The 26,806-nt window shown below is 47.1% G+C and overlaps 3 non-coding genes and 7 pseudogenes across 3 annotated transcripts; all 10 read left to right on the top strand.

The window, feature by feature from the left end:
* The first annotated feature begins 1,358 nt into the window (after positions 1 to 1,358).
* Positions 1,359 to 1,473, top strand: LOC127980680 (U5 spliceosomal RNA). Its single transcript, XR_008159692.1, has one exon. It is a non-coding gene; the product is annotated as a U5 spliceosomal RNA (small nuclear RNA).
* A 2,889-nt stretch (positions 1,474 to 4,362) lies between these two features.
* LOC127980678 (U5 spliceosomal RNA) lies at positions 4,363 to 4,477 on the top strand. The gene has a single exon (XR_008159690.1). It is a non-coding gene; the product is annotated as a U5 spliceosomal RNA (small nuclear RNA).
* Positions 4,478 to 6,898: 2,421 nt separating this feature from the next.
* Positions 6,899 to 7,013, top strand: LOC127980945 (U5 spliceosomal RNA). Its single transcript, XR_008159943.1, has one exon. It is a non-coding gene; the product is annotated as a U5 spliceosomal RNA (small nuclear RNA).
* Positions 7,014 to 10,098: 3,085 nt separating this feature from the next.
* On the top strand, positions 10,099 to 10,134 carry LOC127981064 (uncharacterized; annotated as a pseudogene).
* A 1,369-nt stretch (positions 10,135 to 11,503) lies between these two features.
* Positions 11,504 to 11,539, top strand: LOC127981063 (uncharacterized; annotated as a pseudogene).
* Positions 11,540 to 13,442: 1,903 nt separating this feature from the next.
* On the top strand, positions 13,443 to 13,478 carry LOC127981062 (uncharacterized; annotated as a pseudogene).
* Positions 13,479 to 15,984: 2,506 nt separating this feature from the next.
* On the top strand, positions 15,985 to 16,020 carry LOC127981061 (uncharacterized; annotated as a pseudogene).
* Positions 16,021 to 19,079: 3,059 nt separating this feature from the next.
* Positions 19,080 to 19,115, top strand: LOC127981060 (uncharacterized; annotated as a pseudogene).
* A 4,192-nt stretch (positions 19,116 to 23,307) lies between these two features.
* LOC127981058 (uncharacterized) lies at positions 23,308 to 23,343 on the top strand (annotated as a pseudogene).
* A 3,058-nt stretch (positions 23,344 to 26,401) lies between these two features.
* Positions 26,402 to 26,437, top strand: LOC127981057 (uncharacterized; annotated as a pseudogene).
* The last annotated feature ends 369 nt before the right edge of the window (positions 26,438 to 26,806 follow it).

The following is a 26,806-nucleotide window of genomic DNA, read 5'->3' as shown; positions in this document are numbered from 1 at the left end:
GGGTGACTGAAGCGGATACAGACTGGATCTGGTGGCTACGGTGACCTCGGAATAAGGGATTTCTTTAAAAGACTTTTTTTTTCATATAAGATTTTATCCAACTTTTCAGATAGAGGCATGAGAAAGAGATTGCCTTGATTGGGCTTTTGGTTATTATAGGCACTCTCTGCGTTTGACCACTTCGTGTTTATTTAGCCGGATGGGAAGGCAGCGCTTTCTTGTACGTGACGGGATGCAAATTCTTGAAGGCTCTCTTTAGTGACGGGTCCAAACAAAGATCTCATCTGCTCCTCTAGCCCTATCGGCGACTCGTGCACTTCGAGCCTTCTTAGTGACGGCGAAAGTTGCTGACTGCTGACTGCGTTGGTGGTATAGTGGTGAGCATAGCTGCCTTCCAAGCAGTTGACCCCGGATTCGATTCCCGGCCAACGCATATGCTTTGGCTCGGGCTGACGTCGAAGCAGAACTCCCTCTGTGTTTGGACTCTTCTTTTATTTTTATTTTTTTTTAATTGCGCTTTAAACAAAAAGTATTGCGTCAATGCAACTGAACAACATTAATTAGGAACACAGTGCGTCAAAAAGCAAAATGACAGTTAAAGGCATTTCGTTATTGAACTCTTTGATGACATCATTCAGCTAAGTTCAGTTTAAATAGTATCTGTGCAATAATTTGCAATCAAGTCAACGATATCGCTGTACATGAAGTGTCCCCAGCTCCGCCTGCCAGAAGCGACAGAGGGAAGAAACCAAAACTCGATCGGTGAAAGGATGGAGAAAAAACCCGGTGAGAAACCAGGCTCAGTCGGGGAGACAGTTCTCCCCTTGTCAGACGAAACCAGTAGATCAGCTCCAGGCTGCAGGAATGTCAGACTGTGCAGAAGAATCATCTGTTTCCTGTGGTCTTGTCCAGGTGGTCTTTACAGGGGATTTGTATCTGCGGCTCATCTAGTTGTCACGGTCTCCGCTGTGTTTCTGGGCCATAGAGGTCCTTTCTAGGTGTTGATCCACCATCTTCTCTGGATACGGACTGGATCCGATTGACTGAAGCGGATACAGACTGGATCTGGTGGCTACGGTGACCTCGGAATAAGGGATTTCTTTAAAAGACTTTTTTTTTCATATAAGATTTTATCCAACTTTTCAGATAGAGGCATGAGAAAGAGATTGCCTTGATTGGGCTTTTGGTTATTGGTGGACCGAGAGGACTTTTTTGAGTTTTACTCCTCCCTTTTGGAGTAGGGGGGGGGGGGGGGTGCTGACGAAACACATGTGGGCAGGCATTGTCACCCTTGATGACCCTTGGCGAGCGCAGTAGTTTAACAGAGGCAGCGCACAGGCCCGAGGGTTTGGAGACACAGCTCGAGTTTCTCTTCATTGTCGCATAAATCTTTCGCCTTTTACTAAAGATTTCCGTGGAGGGGAACTTTTGCGAGTGACCTGTATTTTTGGGTGCTCTGCTCACAGCAGAGCTACATCGAAATGTCAAGAGCAGAATCAGTTTGACCGTCCGTCCGCCACTGGTCATCGTCTGAATAGGCACTCTCTGCGTTTGACCACTTCGTGTTTATTTAGCCGGATGGGAAGGCAGCGCTTTCTTGTACGTGACGGGATGCAAATTCTTGAAGGCTCTCTTTAGTGACGGGTCCAAACAAAGATCTCATCTGCTCCTCTAGCCCTATCGGCGACTCGTGCACTTCGAGCCTTCTTAGTGACGGCGCAAGTTGCTGACTGCTGACTGCGTTGGTGGTATAGTGGTGAGCATAGCTGCCTTCCAAGCAGTTGACCCGGATTCGATTCCCGGCCAACGCATGTCCTTTGGCTCGGGCTGACGTCGAAGCAGAACTCCCTCTGTGACCTGTGCCTCCACCCAAAACTTTTGGATGGAATAATTTCGGATGGACCCATCATTAGCTGAAGTCGCATAACACTTGCAACACTACCCGTAGCAGGGGTCATTGTTTGGACTCTTTTTTTTTTTCTTTTTTTTTTATTGCGCTTTAAACAAAAAGTATTGTTTCAATGCAACTGAACAACATTTATTAGGAACACAGTGCGTCAAAAAGCAAAATGACAGTTAAAGGCATTTCGTTATTGAACTCTTTGATGACATCATTCAGCTAAGTTCAGTTTAAATAGTATCTGTGCAATAATTTGCAATCAAGTCAACGATATCGCTGTACATGAAGTGTCCCCAGCTCCGCCTGCCAGAAGCGACAGAGACAAGAAACCAAAACTCAATCGGTGAAAGGATGGAGAAAAAACCCGGTGAGAAACCAGGCTCAGTCGGGGAGACAGTTCTCCCCTTGTCAGACGAAACAGGTAGATCAGCTCCAGGCTGCAGGAATGTCAGACTGTGCAGAAGAATCATCTGTTTCCTGTGGTCTTGTCCAGTTGGTCTTTACAGGGGATTTGTATCTGCGGCTCATCTAGTTGTCACGGTCTCCGCTGTGTTTCTGGGCCATAGAGGTCCTTTCTAGGTGTTGATCCACCATCTTCTCTGGATACGGACTGGATCCGGGTGACTGAAGCGGATACAGACTGGATCTGGTGGCTACGGTGACCTCGGAATAAGGGATTTCTTTAAAAGACTTTTTTTTCATATAAGATTTTATCCAACTTTTCAGATAGAGGCATGAGAAAGAGATTGCCTTGATTGGGCTTTTGGTTATTATAGGCACTCTCTGCGTTTGACCACTTCGTGTTTATTTAGCCGGATGGGAAGGCAGCGCTTTCTTGTACGTGACGGGATGCAAATTCTTGAAGGCTCTCTTTAGTGACGGGTCCAAACAAAGATCTCATCTGCTCCTCTAGCCCTATCGGCGACTCGTGCACTTCGAGCCTTCTTAGTGACGGCGCAAGTTGCTGACTGCTGACTGCGTTGGTGGTATAGTGGTGAGCATAGCTGCCTTCCAAGCAGTTGACCCCGGATTCGATTCCCGGCCAACGCATATGCTTTGGCTCGGGCTGACGTCGAAGCAGAACTCCCTCTGTGTTTGGACTCTTCTTTTTTTTTTTTTTTTTTTAATTGCGCTTTAAACAAAAAGTATTGTGTCAATGCAACTGAACAACATTTATTAGGAACACAGTGCGTCAATAAAGCTACTTACTTCCGCCTGCGTTGGTGGTATAGTGGTGAGCATAGCTGCCTTCCAAGCAGTTGACCCGGGTTCGATTCCCGGCCAACGCATGTCCAAACATTTTGGATGGATCATTCGGAAGACGAAAAGAACCAGCTCTCCCCGTCGGGGAATCGAACCCCGGTCTTCCGCGTGACAGGCGGAGATACGGTCCACTATACTAACGAGGAGCCGTGCATGCTGCCGTTTCCCCCCCAACTGACGGCACTGCACTGACATAACTAAACAATGCATGGCTTCTTCTGACGCAGACCCAGCCCTAGCACCGTAAAATTTCTGATGGACCCATCATTAGCTGAAGTCGCATAACACTTGGAACACTACCCGTAGCAGGGGTCATTGTTTGGACTCTTTTTTTTTTTTTTTTTTTTTTTTTTAATTGCGCTTTAAACAAAAAGTATTGCGTCAATGCAACTGAACAACATTAATTAGGAACACAGTGCGTCAAAAAGCAAAATGACAGTTAAAGGCATTTCGTTATTGAACTCTTTGATGACATCATTCAGCTAAGTTCAGTTTAAATAGTATCTGTGCAATAATTTGCAATCAAGTCAACGATATCGCTGTACATGAAGTGTCCCCAGCTCCGCCTGCCAGAAGCGACAGAGGGAAGAAACCAAAACTCGATCGGTGAAAGGATGGAGAAAAAACCCGGTGAGAAACCAGGCTCAGTCGGGGAGACAGTTCTCCCCTTGTCAGACGAAACCAGTAGATCAGCTCCAGGCTGCAGGAATGTCAGACTGTGCAGAAGAATCATCTGTTTCCTGTGGTCTTGTCCAGGTGGTCTTTACAGGGGATTTGTATCTGCGGCTCATCTAGTTGTCACGGTCTCCGCTGTGTTTCTGGGCCATAGAGGTCCTTTCTAGGTGTTGATCCACCATCTTCTCTGGATACGGACTGGATCCGATTGACTGAAGCGGATACAGACTGGATCTGGTGGCTACGGTGACCTCGGAATAAGGGATTTCTTTAAAAGACTTTTTTTTTCATATAAAATTTTATCCAATTTTTCAGATAGAGGCATGAGAAAGAGATTGCCTTGATTGGGCTTTTGGTTATTGGTGGACCGAGAGGACTTTTTTGAGTTTTACTCCTCCCTTTTGGAGTAGGGGGGGGGGGGTGCTGACGAAACACATGTGGGCAGGCATTGTCACCCTTGATGACCCTTGGCGAGCGTAGTAGTTTAACAGAGGCAGCGCACAGGCCCGAGGGTTTGGAGACACAGCTCGAGTTTCTCTTCATTGTCGCATAAATCTTTCGCCTTTTACTAAAGATTTCCGTGGAGGGGAACTTTTGCGAGTGACCTGTATTTTTGGGTGCTCTGCTCACAGCAGAGCTACATCGAAATGTCAAGAGCAGAATCAGTTTAACCGTCCGGCAGCATGCTGCGAGAGGGCTTGCCACTGGTCGTCGTCTGAATAGGCACTCTCTGCGTTTGACCACTTCGTGTTTATTTAGCCGGATGGGAAGGCAGCGCTTTCTTGTACGTGACGGGATGCAAATTCTTGAAGGCTCTCTTTAGTGACGGGTCCAAACAAAGATCTCATCTGCTCCTCTAGCCCTATCGGCGACTCGTGCACTTCGAGCCTTCTTAGTGACGGCGCAAGTTGCTGACTGCTGACTGCGTTGGTGGTATAGTGGTGAGCATAGCTGCCTTCCAAGCAGTTGACCCGGATTCGATTCCCGGCCAACGCATGTCCTTTGGCTCGGGCTGACGTCGAAGCAGAACTCCCTCTGTGACCTGTGCCTCCACCCAAAACTTTTGGATGGAATAATTTCGGATGGACCCATCATTAGCTGAAGTCGCATAACACTTGCAACACTACCCGTAGCAGGGGTCATTGTTTGGACTCTTTTTTTTTTTCTTTTTTTTTATTGCGCTTTAAACAAAAAGTATTGTTTCAATGCAACTGAACAACATTTATTAGGAACACAGTGCGTCAAAAAGCAAAATGACAGTTAAAGGCATTTCGTTATTGAACTCTTTGATGACATCATTCAGCTAAGTTCAGTTTAAATAGTATCTGTGCAATAATTTGCAATCAAGTCAACGATATCGCTGTACATGAAGTGTCCCCAGCTCCGCCTGCCAGAAGCGACAGAGGCAAGAAACCAAAACTCGATCGGTGAAAGGATGGAGAAAAAACCCGGTGAGAAACCAGGCTCAGTCGGGGAGACAGTTCTCCCCTTGTCAGACGAAACAGGTAGATCAGCTCCAGGCTGCAGGAATGTCAGACTGTGCAGAAGAATCATCTGTTTCCTGTGGTCTTGTCCAGTTGGTCTTTACAGGGGATTTGTATCTGCGGCTCATCTAGTTGTCACGGTCTCCGCTGTGTTTCTGGGCCATAGAGGTCCTTTCTAGGTGTTGATCCACCATCTTCTCTGGATACGGACTGGATCCGGGTGACTGAAGCGGATACAGACTGGATCTGGTGGCTACGGTGACCTCGGAATAAGGGATTTCTTTAAAAGACTTTTTTTTTCATATAAGATTTTATCCAACTTTTCAGATAGAGGCATGAGAAAGAGATTGCCTTGATTGGGCTTTTGGTTATTATAGGCACTCTCTGCGTTTGACCACTTCGTGTTTATTTAGCCGGATGGGAAGGCAGCGCTTTCTTGTACGTGACGGGATGCAAATTCTTGAAGGCTCTCTTTAGTGACGGGTCCAAACAAAGATCTCATCTGCTCCTCTAGCCCTATCGGCGACTCGTGCACTTCGAGCCTTCTTAGTGACGGCGCAAGTTGCTGACTGCTGACTGCGTTGGTGGTATAGTGGTGAGCATAGCTGCCTTCCAAGCAGTTGACCCCGGATTCGATTCCCGGCCAACGCATATGCTTTGTCTCGGGCTGACGTCGAAGCAGAACTCCCTCTGTGTTTGGACTCTTCTTTTTTTTTTTTTTTTTTTAATTGCGCTTTAAACAAAAAGTATTGCATCAATGCAACTGAACAACATTAATTAGGAACACAGTGCGTCAAAAAGCAAAATGACAGTTAAAGGCATTTCGTTATTGAACTCTTTGATGACATCATTCAGCTAAGTTCAGTTTAAATAGTATCTGTGCAATAATTTGCAATCAAGTCAACGATACCGCTGTACATGAAGTGTCCCCAGCTCCGCCTGCCAGAAGCGACAGAGGGAAGAAACCAAAACTCGATCGGTGAAAGGATGGAGAAAAAACCCGGTGAGAAACCAGGCTCAGTCGGGGAGACAGTTCTCCCCTTGTCAGACGAAACCAGTAGATCAGCTCCAGGCTGCAGGAATGTCAGACTGTGCAGAAGAATCATCTGTTTCCTGTGGTCTTGTCCAGGTGGTCTTTACAGGGGATTTGTATCTGCGGCTCATCTAGTTGTCACGGTCTCCGCTGTGTTTCTGGGCCATAGAGGTCCTTTCTAGGTGTTGATCCACCATCTTCTCTGGATACGGACTGGATCCGATTGACTGAAGCGGATACAGACTGGATCTGGTGGCTACGGTGACCTCGGAATAAGGGATTTCTTTAAAAGACTTTTTTTTTCATATAAGATTTTATCCAACTTTTCAGATAGAGGCATGAGAAAGAGATTGTCTTGATTGGGCTTTTGGTTATTGGTGGACCGAGAGGACTTTTTTGAGTTTTACTCCTCCCTTTTGGAGTGGGGGGGGGGGGGGGGGTGCTGACGAAACACATGTGGGCAGGCATTGTCACCCTTGATGACCCTTGGCGAGCGTAGTAGTTTAACAGAGGCAGCGCACAGGCCCGAGGGTTTGGAGACACAGCTCGAGTTTCTCTTCATTGTCGCATAAATCTTTCGCCTTTTACTAAAGATTTCCGTGGAGGGGAACTTTTGCGAGTGACCTGTATCTTTGGGTGCTCTGCTCACAGCAGAGCTACATCGAAATGTCAAGAGCAGAATCAGTTTGACCGTCCGGCAGCATGCTGCGAGAGGGCTTGCCACTGGTCATCGTCTGAATAGGCACTCTCTGCGTTTGACCACTTCGTGTTTATTTAGCCGGATGGGAAGGCAGCGCTTTCTTGTACGTGACGGGATGCAAATTCTTGAAGGCTCTCTTTAGTGACGGGTCCAAACAAAGATCTCATCTGCTCCTCTAGCCCTATCGGCGACTCGTGCACTTCGAGCCTTCTTAGTGACGGCGCAAGTTGCTGACTGCTGACTGCGTTGGTGGTATAGTGGTGAGCATAGCTGCCTTCCAAGCAGTTGACCCGGATTCGATTCCCGGCCAACGCATGTCCTTTGGCTCGGGCTGACGTCGAAGCAGAACTCCCTCTGTGACCTGTGCCTCCACCCAAAACTTTTGGATGGAATAATTTCGGATGGACCCATCATTAGCTGAAGTCGCATAACACTTGCAACACTACCCGTAGCAGGGGTCATTGTTTGGACTCTTTTTTTTTTTTTTTTTTTTTTTTTTAATTGCGCTTTAAACAAAAAGTATTGTGTCAATGCAACTGAACAACATTTATTAGGAACACAGTGCGTCAAAAAGCAAAATGACAGTTAAAGGCATTTCGTTATTGAACTCTTTGATGACATCATTCAGCTAAGTTCAGTTTAAATAGTATCTGTGCAATAATTTGCAATCAAGTCAACGATATCGCTGTACATGAAGTGTCCCCAGCTCCGACTGCCAGAAGCGACAGAGGGAAGAAACCAAAACTCGATCGGTGAAAGGATGGAGAAAAAACCCGGTGAGAAACCAGGCTCAGTCGGGGAGACAGTTCTCCCCTTGTCAGACGAAACCGGTAGATCAGCTCCAGGCTGCAGGAATGTCAGACTGTGCAGAAGAATCATCTGTTTCCTGTGGTCTTGTCCAGGTGGTCTTTACAGGGGATTTGTATCTGCGGCTCATCTAGTTGTCACGGTCTCCGCTGTGTTTCTGGGCCATAGAGGTCCTTTCTAGGTGTTGATCCACCATCTTCTCTGGATACGGACTGGATCCGGGTGACTGAAGCGGATACAGACTGGATTTGGTGGCTACGGTGACCTCGGAATAAGGGATTTCTTTAAAATACTTTTTTTTTCATATAAGATTTTATCCAACTTTTCAGATAGAGGCATGAGAAAGAGATTGCCTTGATTGGGCTTTTGGTTATTATAGGCACTCTCTGCGTTTGACCACTTCGTGTTTATTTAGCCGGATGGGAAGGCAGCGCTTTCTTGTACGTGACGGGATGCAAATTCTTGAAGGCTCTCTTTAGTGACGGGTCCAAACAAAGATCTCATCTGCTCCTCTAGCCCTATCGGCGACTCGTGCACTTCGAGCCTTCTTAGTGACGGCGCAAGTTGCTGACTGCTGACTGCGTTGGTGGTATAGTGGGGTGCATAGCTGCCTTCCAAGCAGTTGACCCGGGATTCGATTCCCGGCCAACGCATATGCTTTGGCTCGGGCTGACTTTGAAGCAGAACTCCCTCTGTGACCTGTGCCTCCACCCAAAACTTTTGGATGGAATAATTTCGGATGGACCCATCATTAGCTGAAGTCGCATAACACTTGCAACACTACCGGTAGCAGGGGTCATTGTTTGGACTCTTTTTTTTTTTTTTTTTTTTTTTAATTGCGCTTTAAACAAAAAGTATTGTGTCAATGCAACTGAACAACATTTATTAGGAACACAGTGCGTCAATAAAGCTACTGACTTCCGCTTGCGTTGGTGGTATAGTGGTGAGCATAGCTGCCTTCCAAGCAGTTGACCCGGGTTCGATTCCCGGCCAACGCATGTCCTTTGGCTCGGGCTGACGTCGAAGCAGAACTCCTTCTGTGACCTGCGACTCCAACCAAACATTTTGGATGGATCATTCGGAAGACGAAAAGAACCAGCTCTCCCCGTCGGGGAATCGAACCCCGGTCTTCCGCGTGACAGGCGGAGATACTGTCCACTATACTAACGAGGAGCCGTGCATGCTGCCGTTTCCCCCCCAACTGACGGCACTGCACTGATATAACTAAACAATGCATGGCTTCTTCTGACGCAGACCCAGCCCTAGCACCGTAAAATTTCTGATGGACCCATCATTAGCTGAAGTCGCATAACACTTGGAACACTACCCGTAGCAGGGGTCATTGTTTGGACTCTTTTTTTTTTTTTTTAAATTGCGCTTTAAACAAAAAGTATTGCGTCAATGCAACTGAACAACATTAATTAGGAACACAGTGCGTCAAAAAGCAAAATGACAGTTAAAGGCATTTCGTTATTGAACTCTTTGATGACATCATTCAGCTAAGTTCAGTTTAAATAGTATCTGTGCAATAATTTGCAATCAAGTCAACGATATCGCTGTACATGAAGTGTCCCCAGCTCCGCCTGCCAGAAGCGACAGAGGGAAGAAACCAAAACTCGATCGGTGAAAGGATGGAGAAAAAACCCGGTGAGAAACCAGGCTCAGTCGGGGAGACAGTTCTCCCCTTGTCAGACGAAACCAGTAGATCAGCTCCAGGCTGCAGGAATGTCAGACTGTGCAGAAGAATCATCTGTTTCCTGTGGTCTTGTCCAGGTGGTCTTTACAGGGGATTTGTATCTGCGGCTCATCTAGTTGTCACGGTCTCCGCTGTGTTTCTGGGCCATAGAGGTCCTTTCTAGGTGTTGATCCACCATCTTCTCTGGATACGGACTGGATCCGATTGACTGAAGCGGATACAGACTGGATCTGGTGGCTACGGTGACCTCGGAATAAGGGATTTCTTTAAAAGACTTTTTTTTTTCATATAAGATTTTATCCAACTTTTCAGATAGAGGCATGAGAAAGAGATTGCCTTGATTGGGCTTTTGGTTATTGGTGGACCGAGAGGACTTTTTTGAGTTTTACTCCTCCCTTTTGGAGTGGGGGGGGGGGTGCTGACGAAACACATGTGGGCAGGCATTGTCACCCTTGATGACCCTTGGCGAGCGTAGTAGTTTAACAGAGGCAGCGCACAGGCCCGAGGGTTTGGAGAAACAGCTCGAGTTTCTCTTCATTGTCGCATAAATCTTTCGCCTTTTACTAAAGATTTCCGGCAGCATGCTGCGAGAGGGCTTGCCACTGGTCATCGTCTGAATAGGCACTCTCTGCGTTTGACCACTTCGTGTTTATTTAGCCGGATGGGAAGGCAGCGCTTTCTTGTACGTGACGGGATGCAAATTCTTGAAGGCTCTCTTTAGTGACGGGTCCAAACAAAGATCTCATCTGCTCCTCTAGCCCTATCGGCGACTCGTGCACTTCGAGCCTTCTTAGTGACGGCGCAAGTTGCTGACTGCTGACTGCGTTGGTGGTATAGTGGTGAGCATAGCTGCCTTCCAAGCAGTTGACCCGGATTCGATTCCCGGCCAACGCATGTCCTTTGGCTCGGGCTGACGTCGAAGCAGAACTCCCTCTGTGACCTGTGCCTCCACCCAAAACTTTTGGATGGAATAATTTCGGATGGACCCATCATTAGCTGAAGTCGCATAACACTTGCAACACTACCCGTAGCAGGGGTCATTGTTTGGACTCTTTTTTTTATTTTTATTTTTTTTTTAATTGCGCTTTAAACAAAAAGTATTGTGTCAATGCAACTGAACAACATTTATTAGGAACACAGTGCGTCAAAAAGCAAAATGACAGTTAAAGGCATTTCGTTATTGAACTCTTTGATGACATCATTCAGCTAAGTTCAGTTTAAATAGTATCTGTGCAATAATTTGCAATCAAGTCAACGATATCGCTGTACATGAAGTGTCCCCAGCTCCGCCTGCCAGAAGCGACAGAGGGAAGAAACCAAAACTCGATCGGTGAAAGGATGGAGAAAAAACCCGGTGAGAAACCAGGCTCAGTCGGGGAGACAGTTCTCCCCTTGTCAGACGAAACCAGTAGATCAGCTCCAGGCTGCAGGAATGTCAGACTGTGCAGAAGAATCATCTGTTTCCTGTGGTCTTGTCCAGGTGGTCTTTACAGGGGATTTGTATCTGCGGCTCATCTAGTTGTCACGGTCTCCGCTGTGTTTCTGGGCCATAGAGGTCCTTTCTAGGTGTTGATCCACCATCTTCTCTGGATACGGACTGGATCCGATTGACTGAAGCGGATACAGACTGGATCTGGTGGCTACGGTGACCTCGGAATAAGGGATTTCTTTAAAAGACTTTTTTTTTTCATGTAAGATTTTATCCAACTTTTCAGATAGAGGCATGAGAAAGAGATTGCCTTGATTGGGCTTTTGGTTATTGGTGGACCGAGAGGACTTTTTTGAGTTTTACTCCTCCCTTTTGGAGTGGGGGGGGGGGGGTGCTGACGAAACACATGTGGGCAGGCATTGTCACCCTTGATGACCCTTGGCGAGCGTAGTAGTTTAACAGAGGCAGCGCACAGGCCCGAGGGTTTGGAGAAACAGCTCGAGTTTCTCTTCATTGTCGCATAAATCTTTCGCCTTTTACTAAAGATTTCCGGCAGCATGCTGCGAGAGGGCTTGCCACTGGTCATCGTCTGAATAGGCACTCTCTGCGTTTGACCACTTCGTGTTTATTTAGCCGGATGGGAAGGCAGCGCTTTCTTGTACGTGACGGGATGCAAATTCTTGAAGGCTCTCTTTAGTGACGGGTCCAAACAAAGATCTCATCTGCTCCTCTAGCCCTATCGGCGACTCGTGCACTTCGAGCCTTCTTAGTGACGGCGCAAGTTGCTGACTGCTGACTGCGTTGGTGGTATAGTGGTGAGCATAGCTGCCTTCCAAGCAGTTGACCCCGGATTCGATTCCCGGCCAACGCATATGCTTTGGCTCGGGCTGACGTCGAAGCAGAACTCCCTCTGTGACCTGTGCCTCCACCCAAAATTTTTGGATGGAATAATTTCGGATGGACCCATCATTAGCTGAAGTCGCATAACACTTGCAACACTACCGGTAGCAGGGGTCATTGTTTGGACTCTTTTTTTTTTTTTTTTTTTTTTTAATTGCGCTTTAAACAAAAAGTATTGTGTCAATGCAACTGAACAACATTTATTAGGAACACAGTGCGTCAATAAAGCTACTGACTTCCGCCTGCGTTGGTGGTATAGTGGTGAGCATAGCTGCCTTCCATGCAGTTGACCCGGGTTCGATTCCCGGCCAACGCATGTCCTTTGGCTCGGGCTGACGTCGAAGCAGAACTCCTTCTGTGACCTGCGACTCCAACCAAACTTTTTGGATGGATCATTCGGAAGACGAAAAGAACCAGCTCTCCCCGTCGGGGAATCGAACCCCGGTCTTCCGCGTGACAGGCGGAGATACTGTCCACTATACTAACGAGGAGCCGTGCATGCTGCCGTTTCCCCCCAACTGACGGCACTGCACTGACATAACTAAACAATGCATGGCTTCTTCTGACGCAGACCCAGCCCTAGCACCGTAAAATTTCTGATGGACCCATCATTAGCTGAAGTCGCATAACACTTGGAACACTACCCGTAGCAGGGGTCATTGTTTGGACTCTTTTTTTTTTTTTTAAATTGCGCTTTAAACAAAAAGTATTGCGTCAATGCAACTGAACAACATTAATTAGGAACACAGTGCGTCAAAAAGCAAAATGACAGTTAAAGGCATTTCGTTATTGAACTCTTTGATGACATCATTCAGCTAAGTTCAGTTTAAATAGTATCTGTGCAATAATTTGCAATCAAGTCAACGATATCGCTGTACATGAAGTGTCCCCAGCTCCGCCTGCCAGAAGCGACAGAGGGAAGAAACCAAAATTCGATCGGTGAAAGGATGGAGAAAAAACCCGGTGAGAAACCAGGCTCAGTCGGGGAGACAGTTCTCCCCTTGTCAGACGAAACCAGTAGATCAGCTCCAGGCTGCAGGAATGTCAGACTGTGCAGAAGAATCATCTGTTTCCTGTGGTCTTGTCCAGGTGGTCTTTACAGGGGATTTGTATCTGCGGCTCATCTAGTTGTCACGGTCTCCGCTGTGTTTCTGGGCCATAGAGGTCCTTTCTAGGTGTTGATCCACCATCTTCTCTGGATACGGACTGGATCCGATTGACTGAAGCGGATACAGACTGGATCTGGTGGCTACGGTGACCTCGGAATAAGGGATTTCTTTAAAAGACTTTTTTTTTTCATATAAGATTTTATCCAACTTTTCAGATAGAGGCATGAGAAAGAGATTGCCTTGATTGGGCTTTTGGTTATTGGTGGACCGAGAGGACTTTTTTGAGTTTTACTCCTCCCTTTTGGAGTGGGGGGGGGGGGGGTGCTGACGAAACACATGTGGGCAGGCATTGTCACCCTTGATGACCCTTGGCGAGCGTAGTAGTTTAACAGAGGCAGCGCACAGGCCCGAGGGTTTGGAGACACAGCTCGAGTTTCTCTTCATTGTCGCATAAATCTTTCGCCTTTTACTAAAGATTTCCGGCAGCATGCTGCGAGAGGGCTTGCCACTGGTCATCGTCTGAATAGGCACTCTCTGCGTTTGACCACTTCGTGTTTATTTAGCCGGATGGGAAGGCAGCGCTTTCTTGTACGTGACGGGATGCAAGTTCTTGAAGGCTCTCTTTAGTGACGGGTCCAAACAAAGATCTCATCTGCTCCTCTAGCCCTATCGGCGACTCGTGCACTTCGAGCCTTCTTAGTGACGGCGCAAGTTGCTGACTGCTGACTGCGTTGGTGGTATAGTGGTGAGCATAGCTGCCTTCCAAGCAGTTGACCCGGATTCGATTCCCGGCCAACGCATGTCCTTTGGCTCGGGCTGACGTCGAAGCAGAACTCCCTCTGTGACCTGTGCCTCCACCCAAAACTTTTGGATGGAATAATTTCGGATGGACCCATCATTAGCTGAAGTCGCATAACACTTGCAACACTACCCGTAGCAGGGGTCATTGTTTGGACTCTTTTTTTTATTTTTATTTTTTTTTTAATTGCGCTTTAAACAAAAAGTATTGTGTCAATGCAACTGAACAACATTTATTAGGAACACAGTGCGTCAAAAAGCAAAATGACAGTTAAAGGCATTTCGTTATTGAACTCTTTGATGACATCATTCAGCTAAGTTCAGTTTAAATAGTATCTGTGCAATAATTTGCAATCAAGTCAACGATATCGCTGTACATGAAGTGTCCCCAGCTCCGCCTGCCAGAAGCGACAGAGGGAAGAAACCAAAACTCGATCGGTGAAAGGATGGAGAAAAAACCCGGTGAGAAACCAGGCTCAGTCGGGGAGACAGTTCTCCCCTTGTCAGACGAAACCAGTAGATCAGCTCCAGGCTGCAGGAATGTCAGACTGTGCAGAAGAATCATCTGTTTCCTGTGGTCTTGTCCAGGTGGTCTTTACAGGGGATTTGTATCTGCGGCTCATCTAGTTGTCACGGTCTCCGCTGTGTTTCTGGGCCATAGAGGTCCTTTCTAGGTGTTGATCCACCATCTTCTCTGGATACGGACTGGATCCAGGTGACTGAAGCGGATACAGACTGGATCTGGTGGCTACGGTGACCTCGGAATAAGGGATTTCTTTAAAAGACTTTTTTTTCATATAAGATTTTATCCAACTTTTCAGATAGAGGCATGAGAAAGAGATTGCCTTGATTGGGCTTTTGGTTATTATAGGCACTCTCTGCGTTTGACCACTTCGTGTTTATTTAGCCGGATGGGAAGGCAGCGCTTTCTTGTACGTGACGGGATGCAAATTCTTGAAGGCTCTCTTTAGTGACGGGTCCAAACAAAGATCTCATCTGCTCCTCTAGCCCTATCGGCGACTCGTGCACTTCGAGCCTTCTTAGTGACGGCGCAAGTTGCTGACTGCTGACTGCGTTGGTGGTATAGTGGTGAGCATAGCTGCCTTCCAAGCAGTTGACCCCGGATTCGATTCCCGGCCAACGCATATGCTTTGGCTCGGGCTGACGTCGAAGCAGAACTCCCTCTGTGACCTGTGCCTCCACCCAAAACTTTTGGATGGAATAATTTCGGATGGACCCATCATTAGCTGAAGTCGCATAACACTTGGAACACTACCCGTAGCAGGGGTCATTGTTTGGACTCTTTTTTTTTTTTTTTAAATTGCGCTTTAAACAAAAAGTATTGCGTCAATGCAACTGAACAACATTAATTAGGAACACAGTGCGTCAAAAAGCAAAATGACAGTTAAAGGCATTTCGTTATTGAACTCTTTGATGACATCATTCAGCTAAGTTCAGTTTAAATAGTATCTGTGCAATAATTTGCAATCAAGTCAACGATATCGCTGTACATGAAGTGTCCCCAGCTCCGCCTGCCAGAAGCGACAGAGGGAAGAAACCAAAATTCGATCGGTGAAAGGATGGAGAAAAAACCCGGTGAGAAACCAGGCTCAGTCGGGGAGACAGTTCTCCCCTTGTCAGACGAAACCAGTAGATCAGCTCCAGGCTGCAGGAATGTCAGACTGTGCAGAAGAATCATCTGTTTCCTGTGGTCTTGTCCAGGTGGTCTTTACAGGGGATTTGTATCTGCGGCTCATCTAGTTGTCACGGTCTCCGCTGTGTTTCTGGGCCATAGAGGTCCTTTCTAGGTGTTGATCCACCATCTTCTCTGGATACGGACTGGATCCGATTGACTGAAGCGGATACAGACTGGATCTGGTGGCTACGGTGACCTCGGAATAAGGGATTTCTTTAAAAGACTTTTTTTTTTCATATAAGATTTTATCCAACTTTTCAGATAGAGGCATGAGAAAGAGATTGCCTTGATTGGGCTTTTGGTTATTGGTGGACCGAGAGGACTTTTTTGAGTTTTACTCCTCCCTTTTGGAGTGGGGGGGGGGGGGGGGTGCTGACGAAACACATGTGGGCAGGCATTGTCACCCTTGATGACCCTTGGCGAGCGTAGTAGTTTAACAGAGGCAGCGCACAGGCCCGAGGGTTTGGAGACACAGCTCGAGTTTCTCTTCATTGTCGCATAAATCTTTCGCCTTTTACTAAAGATTTCCGGCAGCATGCTGCGAGAGGGCTTGCCACTGGTCATCGTCTGAATAGGCACTCTCTGCGTTTGACCACTTCGTGTTTATTTAGCCGGATGGGAAGGCAGCGCTTTCTTGTACGTGACGGGATGCAAGTTCTTGAAGGCTCTCTTTAGTGACGGGTCCAAACAAAGATCTCATCTGCTCCTCTAGCCCTATCGGCGACTCGTGCACTTCGAGCCTTCTTAGTGACGGCGCAAGTTGCTGACTGCTGACTGCGTTGGTGGTATAGTGGTGAGCATAGCTGCCTTCCAAGCAGTTGACCCGGATTCGATTCCCGGCCAACGCATGTCCTTTGGCTCGGGCTGACGTCGAAGCAGAACTCCCTCTGTGACCTGTGCCTCCACCCAAAACTTTTGGATGGAATAATTTCGGATGGACCCATCATTAGCTGAAGTCGCATAACACTTGCAACACTACCCGTAGCAGGGGTCATTGTTTGGACTCTTTTTTTTATTTTTATTTTTTTTTTAATTGCGCTTTAAACAAAAAGTATTGTGTCAATGCAACTGAACAACATTTATTAGGAACACAGTGCGTCAAAAAGCAAAATGACAGTTAAAGGCATTTCGTTATTGAACTCTTTGATGACATCATTCAGCTAAGTTCAGTTTAAATAGTATCTGTGCAATAATTTGCAATCAAGTCAACGATATCGCTGTACATGAAGTGTCCCCAGCTCCGCCTGCCAGAAGCGACAGAGGGAAGAAACCAAAACTCGATCGGTGAAAGGATGGAGAAAAAACCCGGTGAGAAACCAGGCTCAGTCGGGGAGACAGTTCTCCCCTTGTCAGACGAAACCAGTAGATCAGCTCCAGGCTGCAGGAATGTCAGACTGTGCAGAAGAATCATCTGTTTCCTGTGGTCTTGTCCAGGTGGTCTTTACAGGGGATTTGTATCTGCGGCTCATCTAGTTGTCACGGTCTCCGCTGTGTTTCTGGGCCATAGAGGTCCTTTCTAGGTGTTGATCCACCATCTTCTCTGGATACGGACTGGATCCGGGTGACTGAAGCGGATACAGACTGGATCTGGTGGCTACGGTGACCTCGGAATAAGGGATTTCTTTAAAAGACTTTTTTTTCATATAAGATTTTATCCAACTTTTCAGATAGAGGCATGAGAAAGAGATTGCCTTGATTGGGCTTTTGGTTATTATAGGCACTCTCTGCGTTTGACCACTTCGTGTTTATTTAGCCGGATGGGAAGGCAGCGCTTTCTTGTACGTGACGGGATGCAAATTCTTGAAGGCTCTCTTTAGTGACGGGTCCAAACAAAGATCTCATCTGCTCCTCTAGCCCTATCGGCGACTCGTGCACTTCGAGCCTTCTTAGTGACGGCGCAAGTTGCTGACTGCTGACTGCGTTGGTGGTATAGTGGTGAGCATAGCTGCCTTCCAAGCAGTTGACCCGGATTCGATTCCCGGCCAACGCATGTCCTTTGGCTCGGGCTGACGTCGAAGCAGAACTCCCTCTGTGACCTGTGCCTCCACCCAAAACTTTTGGATGGAATAATTTCGGATGGACCCATCATTAGCTGAAGTCGCATAACACTTGCAACACTACCGGTAGCAGGGGTCATTGTTTGGACTCTTTTTTTTTTTTTTTTTTTTTTTAATTGCCCTTTAAACAAAAAGTATTTTGTCAATGCAACTGAACAACATTTATTAGGAACACAGTGCGTCAATAAAGCTACTGACTTCCGCCTGCGTTGGTGGTATAGTGGTGAGCATAGCTGCCTTCCAAGCAGTTGACCCGGGTTCGATTCCCGGCCAACGCATGTCCTTTGGCTCGGGCTGACGTCGAAGCAGAACTCCTTCTGTGACCTGCGACTCCAACCAAACTTTTTGGATGGATCATTCGGAAGACGAAAAGAACCAGCTCTCCCCGTCGGGGAATCGAACCCCGGTCTTCCGCGTGACAGGCGGAGATACTGTCCACTATACTAACGAGGAGCCGTGCATGCTGCCGTTTCCCCCCCAACTGACGGCACTGCACTGACATAACTAAACAATGCATGGCTTCTTCTGACGCAGACCCAGCCCTAGCACCGTAAAATTTCTGATGGACCCATCATTAGCTGAAGTCGCATAACACTTGGAACACTACCCGTAGCAGGGGTCATTGTTTGGACTCTTTTTTTTTTTTTTTTTTTTTTTTAAATTGCGCTTTAAACAAAAAGTATTGCGTCAATGCAACTGAACAACATTAATTAGGAACACAGTGCGTCAAAAAGCAAAATGACAGTTAAAGGCATTTCGTTATTGAACTCTTTGATGACATCATTCAGCTAAGTTCAGTTTAAATAGTATCTGTGCAATAATTTGCAATCAAGTCAACGATATCGCTGTACATGAAGTGTCCCCAGCTCCGCCTGCCAGAAGCGACAGAGGGAAGAAACCAAAATTCGATCGGTGAAAGGATGGAGAAAAAACCCGGTGAGAAACCAGGCTCAGTCGGGGAGACAGTTCTCCCCTTGTCAGACGAAACCAGTAGATCAGCTCCAGGCTGCAGGAATGTCAGACTGTGCAGAAGAATCATCTGTTTCCTGTGGTCTTGTCCAGGTGGTCTTTACAGGGGATTTGTATTTGCGGCTCATCTAGTTGTCACGGTCTCCGCTGTGTTTCTGGGCCATAGAGGTCCTTTCTAGGTGTTGATCCACCATCTTCTCTGGATACGGACTGGATCCGATTGACTGAAGCGGATACAGACTGGATCTGGTGGCTACGGTGACCTCGGAATAAGGGATTTCTTTAAAAGACTTTTTTTTTTCATATAAGATTTTATCCAACTTTTCAGATAGAGGCATGAGAAAGAGATTGCCTTGATTGGGCTTTTGGTTATTGGTGGACCGAGAGGACTTTTTTGAGTTTTACTCCTCCCTTTTGGAGTGGGGGGGGGGGGGGGGGGTGCTGACGAAACACATGTGGGCAGGCATTGTCACCCTTGATGACCCTTGGCGAGCGTAGTAGTTTAACAGAGGCAGCGCACAGGCCCGAGGGTTTGGAGACACAGCTCGAGTTTCTCTTCATTGTCGCATAAATCTTTCGCCTTTTACTAAAGATTTCCGGCAGCATGCTGCGAGAGGGCTTGCCACTGGTCATCGTCTGAATAGGCACTCTCTGCGTTTGACCACTTCGTGTTTATTTAGCCGGATGGGAAGGCAGCGCTTTCTTGTACGTGACGGGATGCAAGTTCTTGAAGGTTCTCTTTAGTGACGGGTCCAAACAAAGATCTCATCTGCTCCTCTAGCCCTATCGGCGACTCGTGCACTTCGAGCCTTCTTAGTGACGGCGCAAGTTGCTGACTGCTGACTGCGTTGGTGGTATAGTGGTGAGCATAGCTGCCTTCCAAGCAGTTGACCCGGATTCGATTCCCGGCCAACGCATGTCCTTTGGCTCGGGCTGACGTCGAAGCAGAACTCCCTCTGTGACCTGTGCCTCCACCCAAAACTTTTGGATGGAATAATTTCGGATGGACCCATCATTAGCTGAAGTCGCATAACACTTGCAACACTACCCGTAGCAGGGGTCATTGTTTGGACTCTTTTTTTTATTTTTATTTTTTTTTTAATTGCGCTTTAAACAAAAAGTATTGTGTCAATGCAACTGAACAACATTTATTAGGAACACAGTGCGTCAAAAAGCAAAATGACAGTTAAAGGCATTTCGTTATTGAACTCTTTGATGACATCATTCAGCTAAGTTCAGTTTAAATAGTATCTGTGCAATAATTTGCAATCAAGTCAACGATATCGCTGTACATGAAGTGTCCCCAGCTCCGCCTGCCAGAAGCGACAGAGGGAAGAAACCAAAACTCGATCGGTGAAAGGATGGAGAAAAAACCCGGTGAGAAACCAGGCTCAGTCGGGGAGACAGTTCTCCCCTTGTCAGACGAAACCAGTAGATCAGCTCCAGGCTGCAGGAATGTCAGACTGTGCAGAAGAATCATCTGTTTCCTGTGGTCTTGTCCAGGTGGTCTTTACAGGGGATTTGTATCTGCGGCTCATCTAGTTGTCACGGTCTCCGCTGTGTTTCTGGGCCATAGAGGTCCTTTCTAGGTGTTGATCCACCATCTTCTCTGGATACGGACTGGATCCGGGTGACTGAAGCGGATACAGACTGGATCTGGTGGCTACGGTGACCTCGGAATAAGGGATTTCTTTAAAAGACTTTTTTTTCATATAAGATTTTATCCAACTTTTCAGATAGAGGCATGAGAAAGAGATTGCCTTGATTGGGCTTTTGGTTATTATAGGCACTCTCTGCGTTTGACCACTTCGTGTTTATTTAGCCGGATGGGAAGGCAGCGCTTTCTTGTACGTGACGGGATGCAAATTCTTGAAGGCTCTCTTTAGTGACGGGTCCAAACAAAGATCTCATCTGCTCCTCTAGCCCTATCGGCGACTCGTGCACTTCGAGCCTTCTTAGTGACGGCGCAAGTTGCTGACTGCTGACTGCGTTGGTGGTATAGTGGTGAGCATAGCTGCCTTCCAAGCAGTTGACCCGGATTCGATTCCCGGCCAACGCATGTCCTTTGGCTCGGGCTGACGTCGAAGCAGAACTCCCTCTGTGACCTGTGCCTCCACCCAAAACTTTTGGATGGAATAATTTCGGATGGACCCATCATTAGCTGAAGTCGCATAATACTTGCAACACTACCCGTAGCAGGGGTCATTGTTTGGACTCTTTTTTTTATTTTTATTTTTTTTTTAATTGCGCTTTAAACAAAAAGTATTGTGTCAATGCAACTGAACAACATTTATTAGGAACACAGTGCGTCAAAAAGCAAAATGACAGTTAAAGGCATTTCGTTATTGAACTCTTTGATGACATCATTCAGCTAAGTTCAGTTTAAATAGTATCTGTGCAATAATTTGCAATCAAGTCAACGATATCGCTGTACATGAAGTGTCCCCAGCTCCGCCTGCCAGAAGCGACAGAGGGAAGAAACCAAAACTCGATCGGTGAAAGGATGGAGAAAAAACCCGGTGAGAAACCAGGCTCAGTCGGGGAGACAGTTCTCCCCTTGTCAGACGAAACCAGTAGATCAGCTCCAGGCTGCAGGAATGTCAGACTGTGCAGAAGAATCATCTGTTTCCTGTGGTCTTGTCCAGGTGGTCTTTACAGGGGATTTGTATCTGCGGCTCATCTAGTTGTCACGGTCTCCGCTGTGTTTCTGGGCCATAGAGGTCCTTTCTAGGTGTTGATCCACCATCTTCTCTGGATACGGACTGGATCCGGGTGACTGAAGCGGATACAGACTGGATCTGGTGGCTACGGTGACCTCGGAATAAGGGATTTCTTTAAAAGACTTTTTTTTTCATATAAGATTTTATCCAACTTTTCAGATAGAGGCATGAGAAAGAGATTGCCTTGATTGGGCTTTTGGTTATTATAGGCACTCTCTGCGTTTGACCACTTCGTGTTTATTTAGCCGGATGGGAAGGCAGCGCTTTCTTGTACGTGACGGGATGCAAATTCTTGAAGGCTCTCTTTAGTGACGGGTCCAAACAAAGATCTCATCTGCTCCTCTAGCCCTATCGGCGACTCGTGCACTTCGAGCCTTCTTAGTGACGGCGCAAGTTGCTGACTGCTGACTGCGTTGGTGGTATAGTGGTGAGCATAGCTGCCTTCCAAGCAGTTGACCCCGGATTCGATTCCCGGCCAACGCATATGCTTTGGCTCGGGCTGACGTCGAAGCAGAACTCCCTCTGTGACCTGTGCCTCCACCCAAAACTTTTGGATGGAATAATTTCGGATGGACCCATCATTAGCTGAAGTCGCATAACACTTGCAACACTACCGGTAGCAGGGGTCATTGTTTGGACTCTTTTTTTTTTTTTTTTTTTTTTTAATTGCCCTTTAAACAAAAAGTATTTTGTCAATGCAACTGAACAACATTTATTAGGAACACAGTGCGTCAATAAAGCTACTGACTTCCGCCTGCGTTGGTGGTATAGTGGTGAGCATAGCTGCCTTCCAAGCAGTTGACCCGGGTTCGATTCCCGGCCAACGCATGTCCTTTGGCTCGGGCTGACGTCGAAGCAGAACTCCTTCTGTGACCTGCGACTCCAACCAAACTTTTTGGATGGATCATTCGGAAGACGAAAAGAACCAGCTCTCCCCGTCGGGGAATCGAACCCCGGTCTTCCGCGTGACAGGCGGAGATACTGTCCACTATACTAACGAGGAGCCGTGCATGCTGCCGTTTCCCCCCCAACTGACGGCACTGCACTGACATAACTAAACAATGCATGGCTTCTTCTGACGCATACCCAGCCCTAGCACCGTAAAATTTCTGATGGACCCATCATTAGCTGAAGTCGCATAACACTTGGAACACTACCCGTAGCAGGGGTCATTGTTTGGACTCTTTTTTTTTTTTTTTAAATTGCGCTTTAAACAAAAAGTATTGCGTCAATGCAACTGAACAACATTAATTAGGAACACAGTGCGTCAAAAAGCAAAATGACAGTTAAAGGCATTTCGTTATTGAACTCTTTGATGACATCATTCAGCTAAGTTCAGTTTAAATAGTATCTGTGCAATAATTTGCAATCAAGTCAACGATATCGCTGTACATGAAGTGTCCCCAGCTCCGCCTGCCAGAAGCGACAGAGGGAAGAAACCAAAACTCGATCGGTGAAAGGATGGAGAAAAAACCCGGTGAGAAACCAGGCTCAGTCGGGGAGACAGTTCTCCCCTTGTCAGACGAAACCAGTAGATCAGCTCCAGGCTGCAGGAATGTCAGACTGTGCAGAAGAATCATCTGTTTCCTGTGGTCTTGTCCAGGTGGTCTTTACAGGGGATTTGTATCTGCGGCTCATCTAGTTGTCACGGTCTCCGCTGTGTTTCTGGGCCATAGAGGTCCTTTCTAGGTGTTGATCCACCATCTTCTCTGGATACGGACTGGATCCGATTGACTGAAGCGGATACAGACTGGATCTGGTGGCTACGGTGACCTCGGAATAAGGGATTTCTTTAAAAGACTTTTTTTTTTCATATAAGATTTTATCCAACTTTTCAGATAGAGGCATGAGAAAGAGATTGCCTTGATTGGGCTTTTGGTTATTGGTGGACCGAGAGGACTTTTTTGAGTTTTACTCCTCCCTTTTGGAGTGGGGGGGGGGGGGGGGTGCTGACGAAACACATGTGGGCAGGCATTGTCACCCTTGATGACCCTTGGCGAGCGTAGTAGTTTAACAGAGGCAGCGCACAGGCCCGAGGGTTTGGAGACACAGCTCGAGTTTCTCTTCATTGTCGCATAAATCTTTCGCCTTTTACTAAAGATTTCCGGCAGCATGCTGCGAGAGGGCTTGCCACTGGTCATCGTCTGAATAGGCACTCTCTGCGTTTGACCACTTCGTGTTTATTTAGCCGGATGGGAAGGCAGCGCTTTCTTGTACGTGACGGGATGCAAATTCTTGAAGGCTCTCTTTAGTGACGGGTCCAAACAAAGATCTCATCTGCTCCTCTAGCCCTATCGGCGACTCGTGCACTTCGAGCCTTCTTAGTGACGGCGCAAGTTGCTGACTGCTGACTGCGTTGGTGGTATAGTGGTGAGCATAGCTGCCTTCCAAGCAGTTGACCCGGATTCGATTCCCGGCCAACGCATGTCCTTTGGCTCGGGCTGACGTCGAAGCAGAACTCCCTCTGTGACCTGTGCCTCCACCCAAAACTTTTGGATGGAATAATTTCGGATGGACCCATCATTAGCTGAAGTCGCATAACACTTGCAACACTACCCGTAGCAGGGGTCATTGTTTGGACTCTTTTTTTTATTTTTATTTTTTTTTTAATTGCGCTTTAAACAAAAAGTATTGTGTCAATGCAACTGAACAACATTTATTAGGAACACAGTGCGTCAAAAAGCAAAATGACAGTTAAAGGCATTTCGTTATTGAACTCTTTGATGACATCATTCAGCTAAGTTCAGTTTAAATAGTATCTGTGCAATAATTTGCAATCAAGTCAACGATATCGCTGTACATGAAGTGTCCCCAGCTCCGCCTGCCAGAAGCGACAGAGGGAAGAAACCAAAACTCGATCGGTGAAAGGATGGAGAAAAAACCCGGTGAGAAACCAGGCTCAGTCGGGGAGACAGTTCTCCCCTTGTCAGACGAAACCAGTAGATCAGCTCCAGGCTGCAGGAATGTCAGACTGTGCAGAAGAATCATCTGTTTCCTGTGGTCTTGTCCAGGTGGTCTTTACAGGGGATTTGTATCTGCGGCTCATCTAGTTGTCACGGTCTCCGCTGTGTTTCTGGGCCATAGAGGTCCTTTCTAGGTGTTGATCCACCATCTTCTCTGGATACGGACTGGATCCGGGTGACTGAAGCGGATACAGACTGGATCTGGTGGCTACGGTGACCTCGGAATAAGGGATTTCTTTAAAAGACTTTTTTTTCATATAAGATTTTATCCAACTTTTCAGATAGAGGCATGAGAAAGAGATTGCCTTGATTGGGCTTTTGGTTATTATAGGCACTCTCTGCGTTTGACCACTTCGTGTTTATTTAGCCGGATGGGAAGGCAGCGCTTTCTTGTACGTGACGGGATGCAAATTCTTGAAGGCTCTCTTTAGTGACGGGTCCAAACAAAGATCTCATCTGCTCCTCTAGCCCTATCGGTGACTCGTGCACTTCGAGCCTTCTTAGTGACGGCGCAAGTTGCTGACTGCTGACTGCGTTGGTGGTATAGTGGTGAGCATAGCTGCCTTCCAAGCAGTTGACACCGGATTCGATTCCCGGCCAACGCATATGCTTTGGCTCGGGCTGACGTCGAAGCAGAACTCCCTCTGTGACCTGTGCCTCCACCCAAAACTTTTGGATGGAATAATTTCGGATGGACCCATCATTAGCTGAAGTCGCATAACACTTGCAACACTACCGGTAGCAGGGGTCATTGTTTGGACTCTTTTTTTTTTTTTTTTTTTTTTTTTAATTGCGCTTTAAACAAAAAGTATTTTGTCAATGCAACTGAACAACATTTATTAGGAACACAGTGCGTCAATAAAGCTACTGACTTCCGCCTGCGTTGGTGGTATAGTGGTGAGCATAGCTGCCTTCCAAGCAGTTGACTCGGGTTCGATTCCCGGCCAACGCATGTCCTTTGGCTCGGGCTGACGTCGAAGCAGAACTCCTTCTGTGACCTGCGACTCCAACCAAACTTTTTGGATGGATCATTCGGAAGACGAAAAGAACCAGCTCTCCCCGTCGGGGAATCGAACCCCGGTCTTCCGCGTGACAGGCGGAGATACTGTCCACTATACTAACGAGGAGCCGTGCATGCTGCCGTTTCCCCCCCAACTGACGGCACTGCACTGACATAACTAAACAATGCATGGCTTCTTCTGACGCAGACCCAGCCCTAGCACCGTAAAATTTCTGATGGACCCATCATTAGCTGAAGTCGCATAACACTTGGAACACTACCCGTAGCAGGGGTCATTGTTTGGACTCTTTTATTTATTTATTTTTTTTTTTAAATTGCGCTTTAAACAAAAAGTATTGCGTCAATGCAACTGAACAACATTAATTAGGAACACAGTGCGTCAAAAAGCAAAATGACAGTTAAAGGCATTTCGTTATTGAACTCTTTGATGACATCATTCAGCTAAGTTCAGTTTAAATAGTATCTGTGCAATAATTTGCAATCAAGTCAACGATATCGCTGTACATGAAGTGTCCCCAGCTCCGCCTGCCAGAAGCGACAGAGGGAAGAAACCAAAACTCGATCGGTGAAAGGATGGAGAAAAAACCCGGTGAGAAACCAGGCTCAGTCGGGGAGACAGTTCTCCCCTTGTCAGACGAAACCAGTAGATCAGCTCCAGGCTGCAGGAATGTCAGACTGTGCAGAAGAATCATCTGTTTCCTGTGGTCTTGTCCAGGTGGTCTTTACAGGGGATTTGTATCTGCGGCTCATCTAGTTGTCACGGTCTCCGCTGTGTTTCTGGGCCATAGAGGTCCTTTCTAGGTGTTGATCCACCATCTTCTCTGGATACGGACTGGATCCGATTGACTGAAGCGGATACAGACTGGATCTGGTGGCTACGGTGACCTCGGAATAAGGGATTTCTTTAAAAGCCTTTTTTTTTCATATAAGATTTTATCCAACTTTTCAGATAGAGGCATGAGAAAGAGATTGCCTTGATTGGGCTTTTGGTTATTGGTGGACCGAGAGGACTTTTTTGAGTTTTACTCCTCCCTTTTGGAGTGGGGGGGGGGGGGGGTGCTGACGAAACACATGTGGGCAGGCATTGTCACCCTTGATGACCCTTGGCGAGCGTAGTAGTTTAACAGAGGCAGCGCACAGGCCCGAGGGTTTGGAGACACAGCTCGAGTTTCTCTTCATTGTCGCATAAATCTTTCGCCTTTTACTAAAGATTTCCGGCAGCATGCTGCGAGAGGGCTTGCCACTGGTCATCGTCTGAATAGGCACTCTCTGCGTTTGACCACTTCGTGTTTATTTAGCCGGATGGGAAGGCAGCGCTTTCTTGTACGTGACGGGATGCAAATTCTTGAAGGCTCTCTTTAGTGACGGGTCCAAACAAAGATCTCATCTGCTCCTCTAGCCCTATCGGCGACTCGTGCACTTCGAGCCTTCTTAGTGACGGCGCAAGTTGCTGACTGCTGACTGCGTTGGTGGTATAGTGGTGAGCATAGCTGCCTTCCAAGCAGTTGACCCGGATTCGATTCCCGGCCAACGCATGTCCTTTGGCTCGGGCTGACGTCGAAGCAGAACTCCCTCTGTGACCTGTG

Source organism: Carassius gibelio, chromosome B19, assembly GCF_023724105.1.
Source record: "Carassius gibelio isolate Cgi1373 ecotype wild population from Czech Republic chromosome B19, carGib1.2-hapl.c, whole genome shotgun sequence".
In the NCBI taxonomy this organism is placed as follows: Eukaryota; Metazoa; Chordata; class Actinopteri; order Cypriniformes; family Cyprinidae; genus Carassius; species Carassius gibelio.
The sequence above is the reverse complement of the archived record's forward strand: the minus strand, read 5'-3'. Positions and strand labels throughout refer to the sequence as shown.